This window comes from Physeter macrocephalus, chromosome 18 (assembly GCF_002837175.3).
Source record: "Physeter macrocephalus isolate SW-GA chromosome 18, ASM283717v5, whole genome shotgun sequence".
Taxonomy (NCBI): Eukaryota; Metazoa; Chordata; class Mammalia; order Artiodactyla; family Physeteridae; genus Physeter; species Physeter macrocephalus.
This window is the reverse complement of record NC_041231.1, coordinates 96046218-96060974: the sequence shown is the minus strand read 5'-3', so window position 1 is coordinate 96060974 and position 14757 is coordinate 96046218. Positions and strand designations below refer to the sequence as shown.

Genomic DNA, 14757 nt, shown 5'->3' with positions numbered 1-14757 from the left:
GCCATGGCCGCTGAGCCTGTGCGTCCGGAACCTGTACTCCGCAAAGGGAGAGGCCCGCGTACCGCAAAAAGGAAAAAAAAAAAAAAAAAAAAAGAACTGACAAGAAAAGCGGCTCAGACCCCCTGCCCTACACGGCCACCATCTAACCAGCAACAAACAACAAGCATCACTTTCTAGGAATTTGTTAGTGGCTGTGATCACGTGTCCTCCTTACACTCAGGTTTCCTTTGACCAAATATTACATAGCAACAACGTGGTTAAAAGGCCCCTGGGACTCACCATTGAAACAGAAGGCTTTGTACATGACATATCTGTTCAGTATCTGTTCTTTTTAGCACAAACACATTTCAAAAGTTCAGCCAATGGCTAGAGAAATGTTTGGGACATTGAAAATCCCCTCTCTGGCAACAGGGCTAATCTCACGTATGAATTTTTCAGTCCCTGAGTTGAGAAGACATATTAAATACCCAGCAACATGTTTATCTTCATTAAACAGCAAACGCCCTTTCAAACAAAATCCGACAGGACAGAGATTACTGTTCATGCTAATGGAAAGTGATCAAAAGCCCAAGATGCTTTAGTTAGCTTACTCTGAAGCCTGTTCCTGCTTGAGTTTCTCTGCAAAGTACATCAAAAGAATATAGATATCACTGGAGACTCGAAATGTTTACAGTCTTCTAGTAACAAGTGAGAAACTACTCTTAAAACTATACAAGATGGGGAACAAAGCTGACTGCCACCTTCTCCCAGAAACACATCAATCTATAAATAGTTCAGCCTTTCTGTTTAAATGTACACCCTCCCCCATCCCAAACATGATGGAGGTTTCCAACCATCTTGCTATTTCAAAGGGATCTTAAGAATCTAACAAATTTTATGGGTGATTTTATGGGCTGGTAAGGGGGCTTGAAATGATGGGAAATGCCAAGTGTCTCCCACTCGAAGCAGGGCCCTACTCCTTGCTCAGACTGGAGAAGGGGCAAAGCTTTCATAGAGAGGAGCAGTTCACTTGTCCACTAGGGCAAGCAGGAAGGTCTACCCACCAAGGGCAGTGTCAGAAGGGCCAAGGACATTCCAGGGAGAGGGATGGCGACCTGAAGCCCTCCTCCTCTATCACACTTTCTGCACCTCTGGCAAGAGATGCCAGCTTCCCAGACCCACACAGAAAGCAGAGAACAAAGGCAGGAGGTTAGGAGTCTTCTCCCCTGCTAGCATCTCTCCAACTCCAGCCTATATTCAAGGAAGAGAGACCTGGGGCTGATGGACTCCTGAATCCCAGGGACTCAGCACTCACTCTGGTTCTTGGGAGCTAAGAGTTGAGGTGTGTGAACTGCATACGATTTAGCTTCTCTCCTTAGACTGTCCTCTGCCACTAGAGACAGGCGCCTATGAAATGTGATACGACTAGTCCCAGAAAGTAAAATGGGAATGCAAAACATTCCCCCTCTGTCACATCAGCCTTCTTTCTCCTTTCTATCAAAACTGGCATTCTCCTGTCAAACTAAAACGGCCAAGAAAGCAACGTGCAGTGGCCTCGTGAAGCTCAGATGAATTGTCAGCTTGCAAAAACTTGACCAACCAGCAAAATGTTGCCACGTGTTTCCCAGAGCCATGGGCAGCTTGAGTCTGGTAAGGAGGCAAACCAGCAGGAGAGAAAGACAGTGGACAGGGAGCTCTCTCTCATCAGGGGCTACAGATGCTGCAACATTTACTTCTACGTTTAAACGGCCCACGTTTAAGCCATTATCTCCACTAGAGGGCCAGGACGGAGATGAAATTGCAGCCTGATGACTTTGCTGCTGATTGAAGAATTGATCCTAAACCTTGGGGAGGGCAGGGCAGGAAGAGAATAAGGTTGGGGTTAAGACGATACTCAGTTACTCAAAGGGGGCTTCTCTTGGTCTCAGGCTACCCCCAATTCTACCCAAGAAGCCTCAACTCATAGAACAACACTGTTACTAAAATAAGCTAAAAAAATATATAACATAGGACACCTTCAATAGCCACCTGGGCTCAAAAAGTCAGTTATCTCCAACTCCTCTCCCTTGTTCCTTACGTCCACACAATCATCCTGTTTTGGTCAATTCTTTCCTTGTAGTGTCCACCACATCTGTCCCTTCACAATGCTCCCAAGTTTTCAAAGTCTTATCTCATTTTGCCTGTAATAACTTCCCAACCAGGGCCCCTGTCTCTGGTTTTCTCCCTACCATCTCCTGGGCCGTGAACACAGTTGTAAAGCGAATCTCACTGAAACATGGCCGGCCCCATCACCAGCTTGCTGAAAGATCTCCAGTGATTAAGAGCCCTCAGTTCAGGACCCTTTCCACAGCACTGCGCTGCCCACATTTAAACAATGACAGGCAGGGCCCCTCCATCTCCACCGACCACCGCCCCCCCAAACCAGAAACAAGCCCCATTTTCTAGGAATCTGTTAGTGGCTGTGATCACTGGTACTCTCAGCATTCAGGTTTCTCTTGATCAAATACAACACATGGAGACGTGGCTGAGAGGCCCCGTTCTTTGGTCTGACACATGTGCTGTGACTCCTCCCTACCTTTCCAGCGCAATCTGCCCCACTCTCTATGAGCGTACCGCTTTCCATATTGATTCACACACAGGGCTTCCAACTTATTTTTCACGCTCGGCTGCTATGCTTGGCTCAGCCATGCTTTGCCCCTGTCTGGAACCCCCTTCTCCATTGATCTGGATGTGGACGCTGCCGTCTGCCAGACCCCCGGACTGGAGGCAGCAGGTGCACGTGTGAGAGAGCCTGACGCAGGGGAGAGACGGGGCAGTGCAGTCAAACACACCTGGGCTGGAATCACAGCAGCATCCTGGACAGGTTAACCTCTCCTTCATTCAGTTTCTTCGTTTTAAAATGAGGACAGTAATCTCTACCTGGTTCAGGAGGAACAAAGCTAGAAGGGCAGCTGGCGCCAGATAACACATGAACTGTGACTTCATGCAGGGGACAGACAGCGACAGGGCCGAGACAGGGCTGAAGCATGAAAGGCTGGGCTTGATCAGGAGCTCAGCCACCAGCTAGACTGGATTTAATCCGTCCGTGTCTTCATGATTTTCCACTCACCGTGGCTAATCAATGTCAGCTCTGGGTTTTTTTGTTTTCTTTTTTTTTTTTTTTTTTTTCAAATAATGCTCTTTTAATTTTAATCAACATCTTCAAGCCAGGCTCAGTTTTTCCAGGTCTGAGTTCAGGGGCTGTCATGTGCATACCTGTTATAAACGCAATCAGTCACGAGTGACAATTCATTGCTACATTCACTCATTCCTTCACCCTACAGATATTCATGGAGCACCTACAGTGTGCTGGGTGGGAGAAACACAAAAAGGAATGAGAGGATCGGAAAGGTGGGAGCTTATGTATAAAAGGCTGAATGCCTTGTCCAGGACATAGCAGGTGGCACATGCCCTTTCCGGGGCAAAGCTTTGAAGCATTTCATCGCTGGTGTAATTCTCCAAGTTTTCTCTTTCCCCCTGTGATCACAGGGAGGTCTCTAGATGGTAGGATGAAAAGATCCATGCAGCCTGCATCAGGGAGCCAGGCATGGAAGACAATATCCTGCAGAGACACCAGATTCCCAGCGCATGCTGGATGAGGGAGAAGGAAACTTCTACTTGGTTAAGCCAGTGAGAGTTTAGGGTTGACTCTCTGAAGCATGAGGCCCATCCTATCCTGACTAAGACGATGGCTTTCATTTTCTCTACTATCACCATTTGGCAATTAGTCATGATTAGTAATAATTAGTGATAATGCCTGTGATCATTCCCATATTGACTGCCCTTTACTTCTTTTGATTTCCTTAACTTTACCTGTCATCGCACCTCTTCAACTAAGCAAGAGCCTGTTAAACACGACCACCTTAGTTTATACTCCTGGGTTCTCCTTTTCACCCTCCAACTCACTTCCCCGACCTCCCATTTCTCCCCAAATTTAGCAGTGAGCCTTACACAGAGCAACTGTAACTCGTAATTCACGATTTAACAATTTTCCCATTAAGAAATAATCCCCCAAATATAATGACAATTATTCACTTTCATTAACTAATACCACTCTGCTGGCATGGATAATTAGGAATTAAGCACAATAGCTACTATAAAACTTTAGGGATTCATCCAGGGACCTACATCAACCATGGCTAATCACAGGTTGGCTTGGTGATCATTTCTTACTGTGGCCCTGTTTAACGACATGCATCTGGGCTTCTAGGGTTCCCATTTAGTCATTCATTCGTCCGTCTATACGGTCCTTCTCTGAGAATCAGCAGACAGTAACAGCTATAGAAACAGACTAGCTGTGAGACCATAGGCTAGTCACCTCAGCTCTCTATGCCCCAGTTTCCTTATCTGTGAGAATTAAAAATGTATCTGGTAAGCTTGTTGTGAGGATTACATACATTAATATACGGAAGTACTTAGAAAGTTGTTGTAAGCACTAAGACACAGCAGTACCTGGCATGTGGTAAAGAGTGCTAATATCATTTACATTTACTGAGCACCTACTACATGGCAGATATTACAGAAACAGGGACAAATAAGGTTTCCCAGTTCCCAAGGAGGTTACAGTCCAGTAAAGGTGATAAATGTATAAACAAATAAGTGAACTGAAGTGTTACAGAACCAGATCCAGAAAGAGAGCACACACAGGTGTACACACGCAAAGAAGATGCAGACAGCGCGCACACACACACACCTCCTGGTAACTGGTTACAAACAGAAAGGTGCTCCTTCCCCTTGGAAGGAGGGAAACTGGAAGATTCCATAGAGAACTGACAGATGAACTGAGTGTTATGATATGAATAGGTATGTGCCAGGCAAGATGGGGCACAAGGACATCCAGGCAATTAACTGTGAGAAGAGGCATAAAAACATTTATTTATGTATTCAAAGGTTTAATCAAATGCCTCCTATGTGCGTGTATAGCTTTAAGTACTGCGATACAGCAATTAATGATACTGATGAGGTTTCTGCTTTCACTAACGTTCTAAAAGAGGAGACTAACAATAAACCAGTAAACAGATATACGAACCAAGGAGCTACGAAGAAAACCCAGTGGGTGAGACGGCCAGCGGGAGATGGGGGACCAAAGTGTGGAGAGAGAGATGAGAGCAGAGCCAGAGGCCAACGGCACACTCCCTTCCTCTGCTTTCTATGGGAAGGATTTTCTCGAAGCCCTCCTGGCCTTTTCCTTCATCCTTTTTCTTTCCCAAGGATGTGGAGTGAGGTAGCTGGCTGGAGGCTAAACCCGGCGTGGACCATGCCTCTCCTTGGGAAACTAACTCCACTGGGTAGAGTTAAAATGTCGAGCACAGGGGTGGGGGGGGTGCATAGAACTGGGGTCTCTTTTTCCTTCCTTCTTCACGCAGACAGTGGCCTGCAGACCCAAAACTTTCCTGCGGGTAGACTGTGATCAGGCCCAGACTAGAGAATGAGTTGGGAAGTTCTTTTTGGTCCTCAACCTAAGACACAACTTCTAACTCAGCTAAACTGTCATCGGTCACCGAGGTGCACCCTGGCTCCATCAGCCTTATGATTTCACTTGTCTTGGTTCTCAGTTGGCTCAGGACTTGGGAAGGGAAGAATACTCTTTGAAGATAAAGGTTTTTATACAATAAAAACCTTCCCTCCTCCAACAGACCTCAAAACTAAATTAGGAACCACTATCCTAATCTATCAAACCTGACACCTTAATGAAAAATCCTTGCAATCTCCTACTTAATAGCTCCAAAGACATGGCTAGGGGTTTGACTGAGAGGCCTGGCCCAAAAGGTATAATAAGGCTAATTCAACCGAAGCGGTGAATATTGGGGGAGAAGGCGGTGGGGGGATCATTTCAGCGCCACTGTGAAACCCTGTGATACACAGGTCATGGTCAGTAACCACAAAGAGGAAGAAGAGGAAATGTGAAGTCTTTAGATATTCTTACCTTGTGATTTCATATCTACATGTTTTTTTTTAAAACCACAGCAGTTAAAGAATTTCTTGAATTTATCTTTTCTCTGAAGAATTTAAAAGAATTTAGTATATTTACACACTTGCCTCAAAGCTTCCTAATGAGACTGGATGAGACTATAATGTTATCATGAAGAAATATTAATGTATGGTTACTATCTACAGTGCTCAGTTCTGAGCATTAGAGAAAAAAATAAAAAACAGATGAAGAGAAAGATAGATGGTTCCTGACCTTGAAGGCCTTACCCTCTAACTAGAAAGACAGTTCAGGCCCACAAAGCATTATGTATGAAAAAAGGAAATACAAACCAAATGTCAAATAGATGATAAAGATTTTTTAAATGTTTCAGGAGTTTGGGGGAATAAAAGCATCTGTTGATATCAAGAGTGATTATAATGGTTTCATGGAGGATTTTAGAGATGAGAAAACATCAGAGAAATGTTAAAACCTCAACCCCACACACTGGAGAGACTGCAATTGGAAACTTTATCTCTGGTGGAAGCTCCTAGAAGGTGTGCCATGTGCACTGATTTTGGGGTGCAGCCCTACCGTGCCTGGCATTGCACTCTGCCCCGGGAGGGGTCTCCTCAATCCCTGTGGAGCACATTAAACGGGTCCTCTGTTTCCCTAGATCTCACACCGCTCTGTTTCCCTGCCCACTTTCCAGCCAGGAGCAGCTGACCGCAATATACAGGAAGTACTCTGCCCACTGAGCCACCCTGCCAGGGCTGCTTGGTCACAGGGATGATGAAAAGGACAGACTCTCTGCCGACTTGGCTTCGCTGAGGCAGGGAGGTTCTGCCAGCTCTTCTGGCACACTCGGGGCCCTGCAGAATTTTACTACAGACACCGCCTTCCTCCTCATCGAGTCCCCAGCTCGGTGGGGACAGGAGGCAAGTGTTAATAGCAGAGACAGCAGCCCACACTCTCTACAGGAGGGGAAAGGCAGGCCAGGATAAGGTGGAAAATAAAAGGAGGCATCGGGGCTGTGCTCAACCTGCCCAGGATACACTGGCTGCCATAGTCATTATATTTTTTCTGGCTGCACAGACATGTTGCTATGGAACCAACACATGCCATTGCTACTTGGCCTCTAGCAAATAAAATCCCAGCGCTGGCAAGAGCATTTCCCTAGATTTCCCTTAAAGGGACACCATCGAGGCCAAGCACTGTTCGAGCTTGGAAACAACAGCAGCCTTGTTCCCAGGTCCAGCGACCCCGCATACCATGAGCTGGAGCCCAGCGACACATGTTTTTACAAGGCAGACACGCGTGCAGCATGTGGACCTGCGTGGTACAAACCCAACGTGTGGGGATCAGCCTCTGAGTGGCTTTCCGGAAACTCACAGCTTCGGTGTGTGTTTAGTTTTCCCCCAACGGGGAAAAGCAAACAGCTTGTAGTATTTGGGATAATGATTTGATGCCTCCCGACTGTCGACTTCAAACTACTTACGACCCAGCAGGAAACCGAAGTTGCCACAAGTGGTCGGCGTGAGTTCAGGTGGTCCTTATTTTATCGCTTTACCATTTCTTACCTCACACCCCTCTCTACCAGTTTATTCTTTACTTAAAGAAGAGCACAAAATAGGCAAGGAACTTAGCACTTTCCCCCTTTCCTAAGGCCCTGAACTGTGTCCTGTTTTAGTCTTTATCAATCTCTTAGTTCCACAGAGACCCTTTGATTCCCTAGGGAGCAGCAGACCTCAGTGTCCCGTGTTATACTTTGGTGCGCTCTGGGGATAAACCTTCTGGGCTTTTCTTGGATAAGATGAGGAAATGGAAACCCTCACGCTCACACTTCTAATAATGCACACGGAGTATGCGGAGAGATCAATTTTAGAGTAATAAGCAGGCGGACGGTCTCTCAGCGAACCAGCAATCCATGGTCTAAATTCCATACAGTGCATTGGTAGAAAGCAGACTATCTCTGTACCCTGAGAAGCAGGAAAGTCAAGTTCCTTTACAAGGACTCCAGTAAGGGCAGAAGAGAAGCCCCCATTTGTTAAGGTAAAGTGATTAAGTTGACAAGTGGGATAAAATAACGGACACAGGCTCTCAATACTACACTTGGGCCAATCTCTAGAGGAGATGGAACGTTTTGGAAATAAGTGCACCTAGGTCATCAACCTAAATGAACATGATCCAGAGCCAGGTCTGGCACAGGCATCTCGAAAGAACCACAGGTAGGTTCACCTTCTGGGATCCCATATTTGTATATGTGCCATAATACCCCACAACTGCGCCCTCATGTACAAAGCGTAATTTTTTTTTATTTTTATTTTTTTAGTGAAGCAATGTTTCTCCGAGAGTCTATGACCGTGGGCCAAATTTGCACAGCAATGCAAGAAACCTGTTAAGCCTCGCTCTGCAGGTGCAGACAGCCCTGAGTGGCGGGCGGGGGGTGGGGGGTGGGGGGGGAGGCGTGCCGCTCTGCAGTTGGCCAGCACGCACCTGCAGCTGCACTCGGCGTCTAGCTGCAAAGCAGGTGGACCACCGAGTCTCAGCACGTGACGGGGCATTGCAAATGTGGTGGTTTGGGAAAGGCGCAAAGGAAACAAAATATAGGCCCTCTCAGATGAGGTCCAAAATGGAAACGTTCTGGGTACCTCCATGCAATCAACCTCTCTTGGTATAACCAAGTGTGATTATTAGAAAGTTAAGTAGCGACGAGCATCACTCCTGACACTTGCCTTAGAGGGATGTTAGCATTAGTTGATCAGGATTACATCAGGTTGAACTGCCTGTAACTCTGTATCCCCGGAAGGTATTGGGATTCAAAGGACAGCTCTGTGTGGGGTTGTGATGGGGGAGGGCATGACCCCACGCAGCTGAGAGTTAAATGCCTCTCTCATAATCTAGGCTCAGATGCCAGGGTTGGGGGAAGCCCTCAGGGCCTCAGCTGTCCCATCTGTACATAAGGGCTTTGCTAGATGAGCTATAACACCCCATCTAGTGCTCACATCCTATGATTCTCTGTCGTGGTGTTAAAACAAAACAGTACATCACATGAACCAAATGAATAGGTTCTCCTTGCCCACGGCATCAGCCACTGGGGTGGGGGTGGCGGTGGAGAAACTTCCTATCTCATCCCCTCTGCAAGCTGGACAAGGTAACAGTAACGGTGGTAACAACTCAGAAGAGACAAAACCTGTGAACAGCCAAAAGAAATGGCAGAAAAACACCAGGGGAAACCCTCCCCTCCAAAGGGAAGAGGAAATGTAATGAGTACAAAGAGTCTCTTGGTTCCAGGTAGGAGAAAACTCCCTGAGAATGAGTGCTTACTAAGTAACGTGAGTAAAAAATATATATAAAGGAGTCAAAGGATTACTCACCCTGTGAAAACAGATTGGTTTCTCTTCACCCAGAAAACGGACTAATTTCTTTGGAAAACTGGAAGAGAAAGAGATTAAAAATAAAACATTAAATCCACCCCATAAATCAGCACAGGTATGCAGGCCGGAGAGATAAGAAATCCCAGCGCCTGGCTCTCTGGTACTTACTAGGTGCACAATTAACGTCTGACGGACGTGGACGGCCCACTGCTTGGCCGACTACTTGAATTTTAAAGACGGAGCTTTGAACAATTAATATGTAGAAAATAATCACATGCATGATTCTCTTATCTCGAGAGGCGTGAACCTTTGACAAAGGAGCGCCCGGGCGCCGCAGGTCTGCAAGCCTTGTAGTCACCCAGCCTGCAGACGGAAGGAGGAGCCCACAGATGGCGACAGAGACACCCGATTTACTGGGCAAGGGGGTCCTACACAAAGAACCTGGAGAGACACCCCACTGCGTACGGCAGACGCTGAGCAGGACATGGCGATACTCTTAGCTCCTCAGGGGAGAGGGAGGCTACCATTTATAGGGGGAATTGAGGCCAGGTGGGCTCATCGGTTACCAGGGAAACCAGCAGCTAGGGCAGGGGCAAGCACGTAGGCAGTTCCTGATTAAGGCCTATAATTAGGAGCATCGGATAGTCATGTGAGTGAAGCCGAGCCTGGTCAAGCACGGGATGCAGAGAGCAAGGGAACAGCCATCGTGAATAGCCTGACCGTACAATATATACGCCACATATACTGTGGTACCTGGGAAATCATTTTTTAGGTGGATCTTTAAAAATGTCGTGTCTGCACCTCCACAGTGGAGCTAAATGAAGATGTCTTCATAGTAACCAGAGCATCCCATCATGTCACTTTGCCTTCTCCCAAAATGGGGCACCCACAACTCCATGCATCCCCCACTGAAGTCCACGATCCCAAGGGGATCCGTAATCGAGCTCCTACGGGAACGTGGACTGGCAGAGAGGCACCGGGGGCCACATATCAGGCGGACGGAGTGATCCCGTGAGGAAGCCACAGTGTCTGAGATAAAGTGTGGGAAAGAACCGAGGTGATGGGCATACTGGAAGAGGAAGCCTGGAAGACAAAGGGAGATAAGGCAGTGTGACAGCCACGGACCGTTTAAGCTGCATCCCATAAGGGACTAAGCTCAAGATCCAAGTTTTTAAAAATTTCCAGAGACTGTTTTAAAGATGCCTTTGCGGGTTCAGCAGGGTCGTGAGGCAGTGCTAGTCTAGCTCCCGAGACTGGCAGATTTCACACAATCCCAGAGCATGAGGGATTCAGCCTCCAGCTGCAAGAAGGCCACTGCTTTTCCTTCCTTTTCCCTAAAAGGAAAAGAGTACTGAGGCCTCTAGGGCTGTATGCAGTCTCCTCCTCGGGATGTGTCCACTGGCCAGAGATTCCCAGGCCCGGCGTCTCAGAATCTTCTAGGCAATCTTCTTCTGCAGAGTCCCAGGGGGAAGCTCACCTACCCTACCGCCAGCCTGTGAGAGGAGAATTAAGGGCTACTGAGACCACGTGATTCTGCCTTGAGAAGTTTACACTCTAACTGAAAACACTGCAGGGAAACACCGCAAGCGGTGAAAGGTGGTCCACGCTGGTAAAATCTCTGAGCACCTTCTTTTGAAAGCAACGCTTTATAATCCACTCGCGTACATTAACCTTTTCATCCTCAAGGCAGGCAAGAGGTTTACAGTGAGATTCACCAAGACCCCAAACGCTGATCTCAGAGTCAGATCTGAGCCTGAGTCTCAGCTCTGTCACCCACCAGCTGTGCGATGCAAGTAACATAAACTCTCAGAAGCCTTTCCTCATTTGCACTATGGCGGCAATAATACCGACTTCACATCATGTTTCAGGTTCTTAGTGCGGCGCTTGGCATGCAGGAGAGACTCAATAAAAAGAAAACGCTTTAACGCCGTGTGGCACAACACGTCTACAGATCTGTGACAACCGACAAGACAGAGCACAGCTTTTTTATAATTTCATGACTTATCAAAGATGTGGGAGCTCGTGTTCCCTTTCTCCACCCACCAAAATGAGGTGAGAAAAAAGAGAACAAAGTAAAACCATTTACTGTGAACACTAAGATAATACAGATAAGGGAGGAAAAAACCCCAAATAATACAAATCAGCAAAAGTCCCACTAATAATCACTTTGAACGTTTTGGCTCTGCGGCTCCAGGCTCTCTCCTATGCTCAAGTCTACAGAGTATATTATGCATATACTTACATAAGTAAAATTATATACATACATACAATTGATTCATAACATTCTATGATAGCATTCGTATTGTTCTGCAGTCTAATAACATTTTACTTGTTATATTGTAAACCTCTTTTAACATGAATAAATCCATCTCCATCATAATTGTTTAAGAGCTGCAAGAGTATTGCGCTGAAAGAATGAACCACTAAATGCATATTTGCTGAATTTACAGAATCTATCAGCGTCCCACATTTGTGAAAAATGACTACACCTGGGGTAGTGTGTGGTTCTTTTGCTTCTATATTTTCGTTAAGAGTCAGAAAGACAGCTTGTTGTGACCACCTAGAGGGGTGGGATAGGGAGGGTGGGAGGGAGGGAGACGCAAGAGGGAAGAGATATGGGAACATATGTATATATATAGCTGATTCACTTTGTTATAAAGCAGAAACTAACATGCCATTGTAAAGCAATTAAACTCCAATAAAGATGTAAAAAAAAAAAAAAAAGGAAGAAAGGCAGCTTGTATAAATATCAGAAGTCTTGGGGACTTCCCTGGTGGTCCAATGGGTAAGACTCTGAGCTCCCAATGCAGGGATCCCCGGTTGGGGAACTAGATCCCGCATGCCACAACTAAGACCCGGCGCAGCCAAAATAAACAAATAAATAAATATTTTTAAAGAAATATCAGAAATCATAACAAAAAATTGTTTTGGTTTGAGTGCATGTAGCTGAGAAGAATACAAACTAGTACATATACCACAGAATAATAATATCACAAATCACAATATTCAGTGAGTATCCAGTATATTGAAAGGGGACAAAATTGTAAAGACTAGGGCTAATGGCGGATAGACATGCCTATTTCAAGGGTGAAATGATAAGTCTGAAGTTCAACAAGTGTCCCTGTTTTTCAGTCTGATTATGGTGGAGTGACTTAATGATACAGAGAAAAGTAAACTGAAAATTGTAAACCCTTGAGTGAACCTAAAAATTATAACCACGCTATATGAACTTGAAAACTTAAAAAAAATCAGAATTTACCATATTTAGAAGATATCAAGAGTTGGAATGCTTATGTAGTCTCAACATCTCTAATCTAACTTCCTTCTCAAAGAGAACGGTTGGTTTGGTAAAAACATATGTGATACAGCTTAATTGAGTCGTATGACACATCGTTGTCCTCGATTGAGAAAATTGTGCCACACCTATAATTCTGACAGACTAGCATCATTTCAGGAAAATACTGCTTTTGGGGGGAGGCTGGGGAAGTGAATGTATCCCCACAAGCGGCAAAATGTTTAGAGCGAATTCTTCCTCCAGTTATGAATGTAACCCTTTAAAGTACTGCCAACGTTGCTCCTCCAAGCAGGCAGGAGGTGGGGGATTGCCAGGGAGCAGCAGAGAAAGAAAGACAGGACATACTGTGGCAGCAGAGCAATGCCAAATCAGATTACCAGTGGAAAATCCTGGAGAGAACAAAAGTGGAGAAACATAGAGTTTGATTTGTGAAACCAGTTGATAACTCCTCCACATGCTACCTTCCAACAAAAGTTCGTGCCTTGTCCAGCTTACGCAATTTTTAAAGAAAGTGACAATTTGTGGTGGGGCTCATGCTCTTAGAAGAGATTTCTATGGTTCTATTTTGACCATGAGAAATAGAATCGACATTGGGAGATAAGAACTCAGACCTTAAATTTTAGCACTGGATGCAATCAGAGAAAGCATCTCTTCAGCAACTTCCACTAGGGACTTTACTGTATCAAGGAATATGGACTGAGCTACTTTTAACAGATCTCTTTTATGGTACAATTCAGGAGTCTGTGAGATGTTCCTAGATCTAACCATGAACTTCTTACAGGGACAGAATTTTTGCTTTGCTTCACTCTCTTGGGGTCACTGCTTTCTCCATGAAAACCACATGGTCAGGCTGTGCTGTGTGCTCTATAACGTCTCTTTTATGCAGGGAAACCTAATGATACACATTCTTAAATTTGCTTTCAAAGGGACCTTTGCATCCTTTGATGATATACGTGGGATGGCCCGGAGTACATTCTGCATAGCAGACCAAGCCAGGGAAAAGGATGGTTTAGATTCTAACGTCCCCATCTGATTGTGTGTCTCTGGTAAATACGACCTAGCCAGGAAAACTGGAGTGATACTCTCCATTCCACACTTACAATATATTTTTGGACTACTGACTTTGGAAAATTCTGTCTTGCCATTGTATAATGTCGTCCTAAGTGAGCACTGGATTCCTTAATATTACCTACTACACTTAGTGGGTGGCTAATTATGCCAACAAGTTTTTATCTATTATCTCTAATCCTCACAAAATCTCTGTAAAACAGGTTCTATCAGTCCCATCGTGCAGACGACGAAAACAAGGTTCAAGACAAGTGACCTATCCAAGGTCGCATAACCAGTAGGTGACAAGGCAAGAATTCGAAGCGAGGTTTGTCTGGGTTTCAGGGCCAAGGAGAAAAGAGATGAGCACCATGGCAAAATGAGCATGTGGGTTTCTACGTGAGAGTCCCAGTCCATAGCATTCTGTCAGACACAAAAGACAGCACTTGCTTCCACTAAATAAGCAGATATTTCTTTTTCAGGTTATAAAATATACAGGGGCAGCACGGGAGGATGTTAGAACAAAAGTCACCCACAACATGGAGTGACAGGTCATGCTTTAGCCGTCCAACAGGTGCTGGGCAAGCATTCCTCAGGCAGAGCAGCAGGGCCGAAGTGCTGACAGTTGCAATGACACAAAATGTAGCCTCGGCAAGTCGCTCTAACAATTACTTCGCACCATTCTGATTATGAGCAGCGAGCATGCAATCAACAGCGCAGAGATGATCTTAAATTATCTCCATCAGCATTTTACTTCAGCTATCAAAGCGTGGCAGATGGAACATACTCTCATCTGACCTAAACGCAATGTTAATGACCCAAACACAAAGAATGTGCAGGAACAACAGTGGCACAAGGGCAGTGGCCTTGCTGCATGCCATTGGTTACAATAAATGCACTTTATTTCGTTCAACTTTTCCATTTACTACCTCCGAGTAAATAAATATTATTGATGTGTTTCTCATTTGATACATTTGTCCACAGTCTAACTCAACAGAAAGACTTAAGTAGGCTTACAAATTCCCCAGACTTTTTTTTTTTTTTTTTTTTTTTTTTTTTTGCGGTACGCGGGCCTCTCACTGTTGTGGCCTCTCCCGTTGCGGAGCACAGGC

The 14757-nt window shown here is 45.4% G+C and overlaps 1 protein-coding gene across 2 annotated transcripts in view; it reads right to left on the bottom strand.

The window, feature by feature from the left end:
- ATXN1 (ataxin 1) overlaps window positions 1–14757 on the bottom strand; it is a 328762-nt gene that overhangs the window by 202826 nt on the left and 111179 nt on the right. For both annotated transcript variants that reach the window (XM_055079724.1, XM_028479267.2), the window contains exon 3: window positions 9304–9361. The gene's annotated coding sequence lies outside the window, so the exon portion shown is untranslated. The remainder of the gene's footprint in view (window positions 1–9303; window positions 9362–14757) is intronic.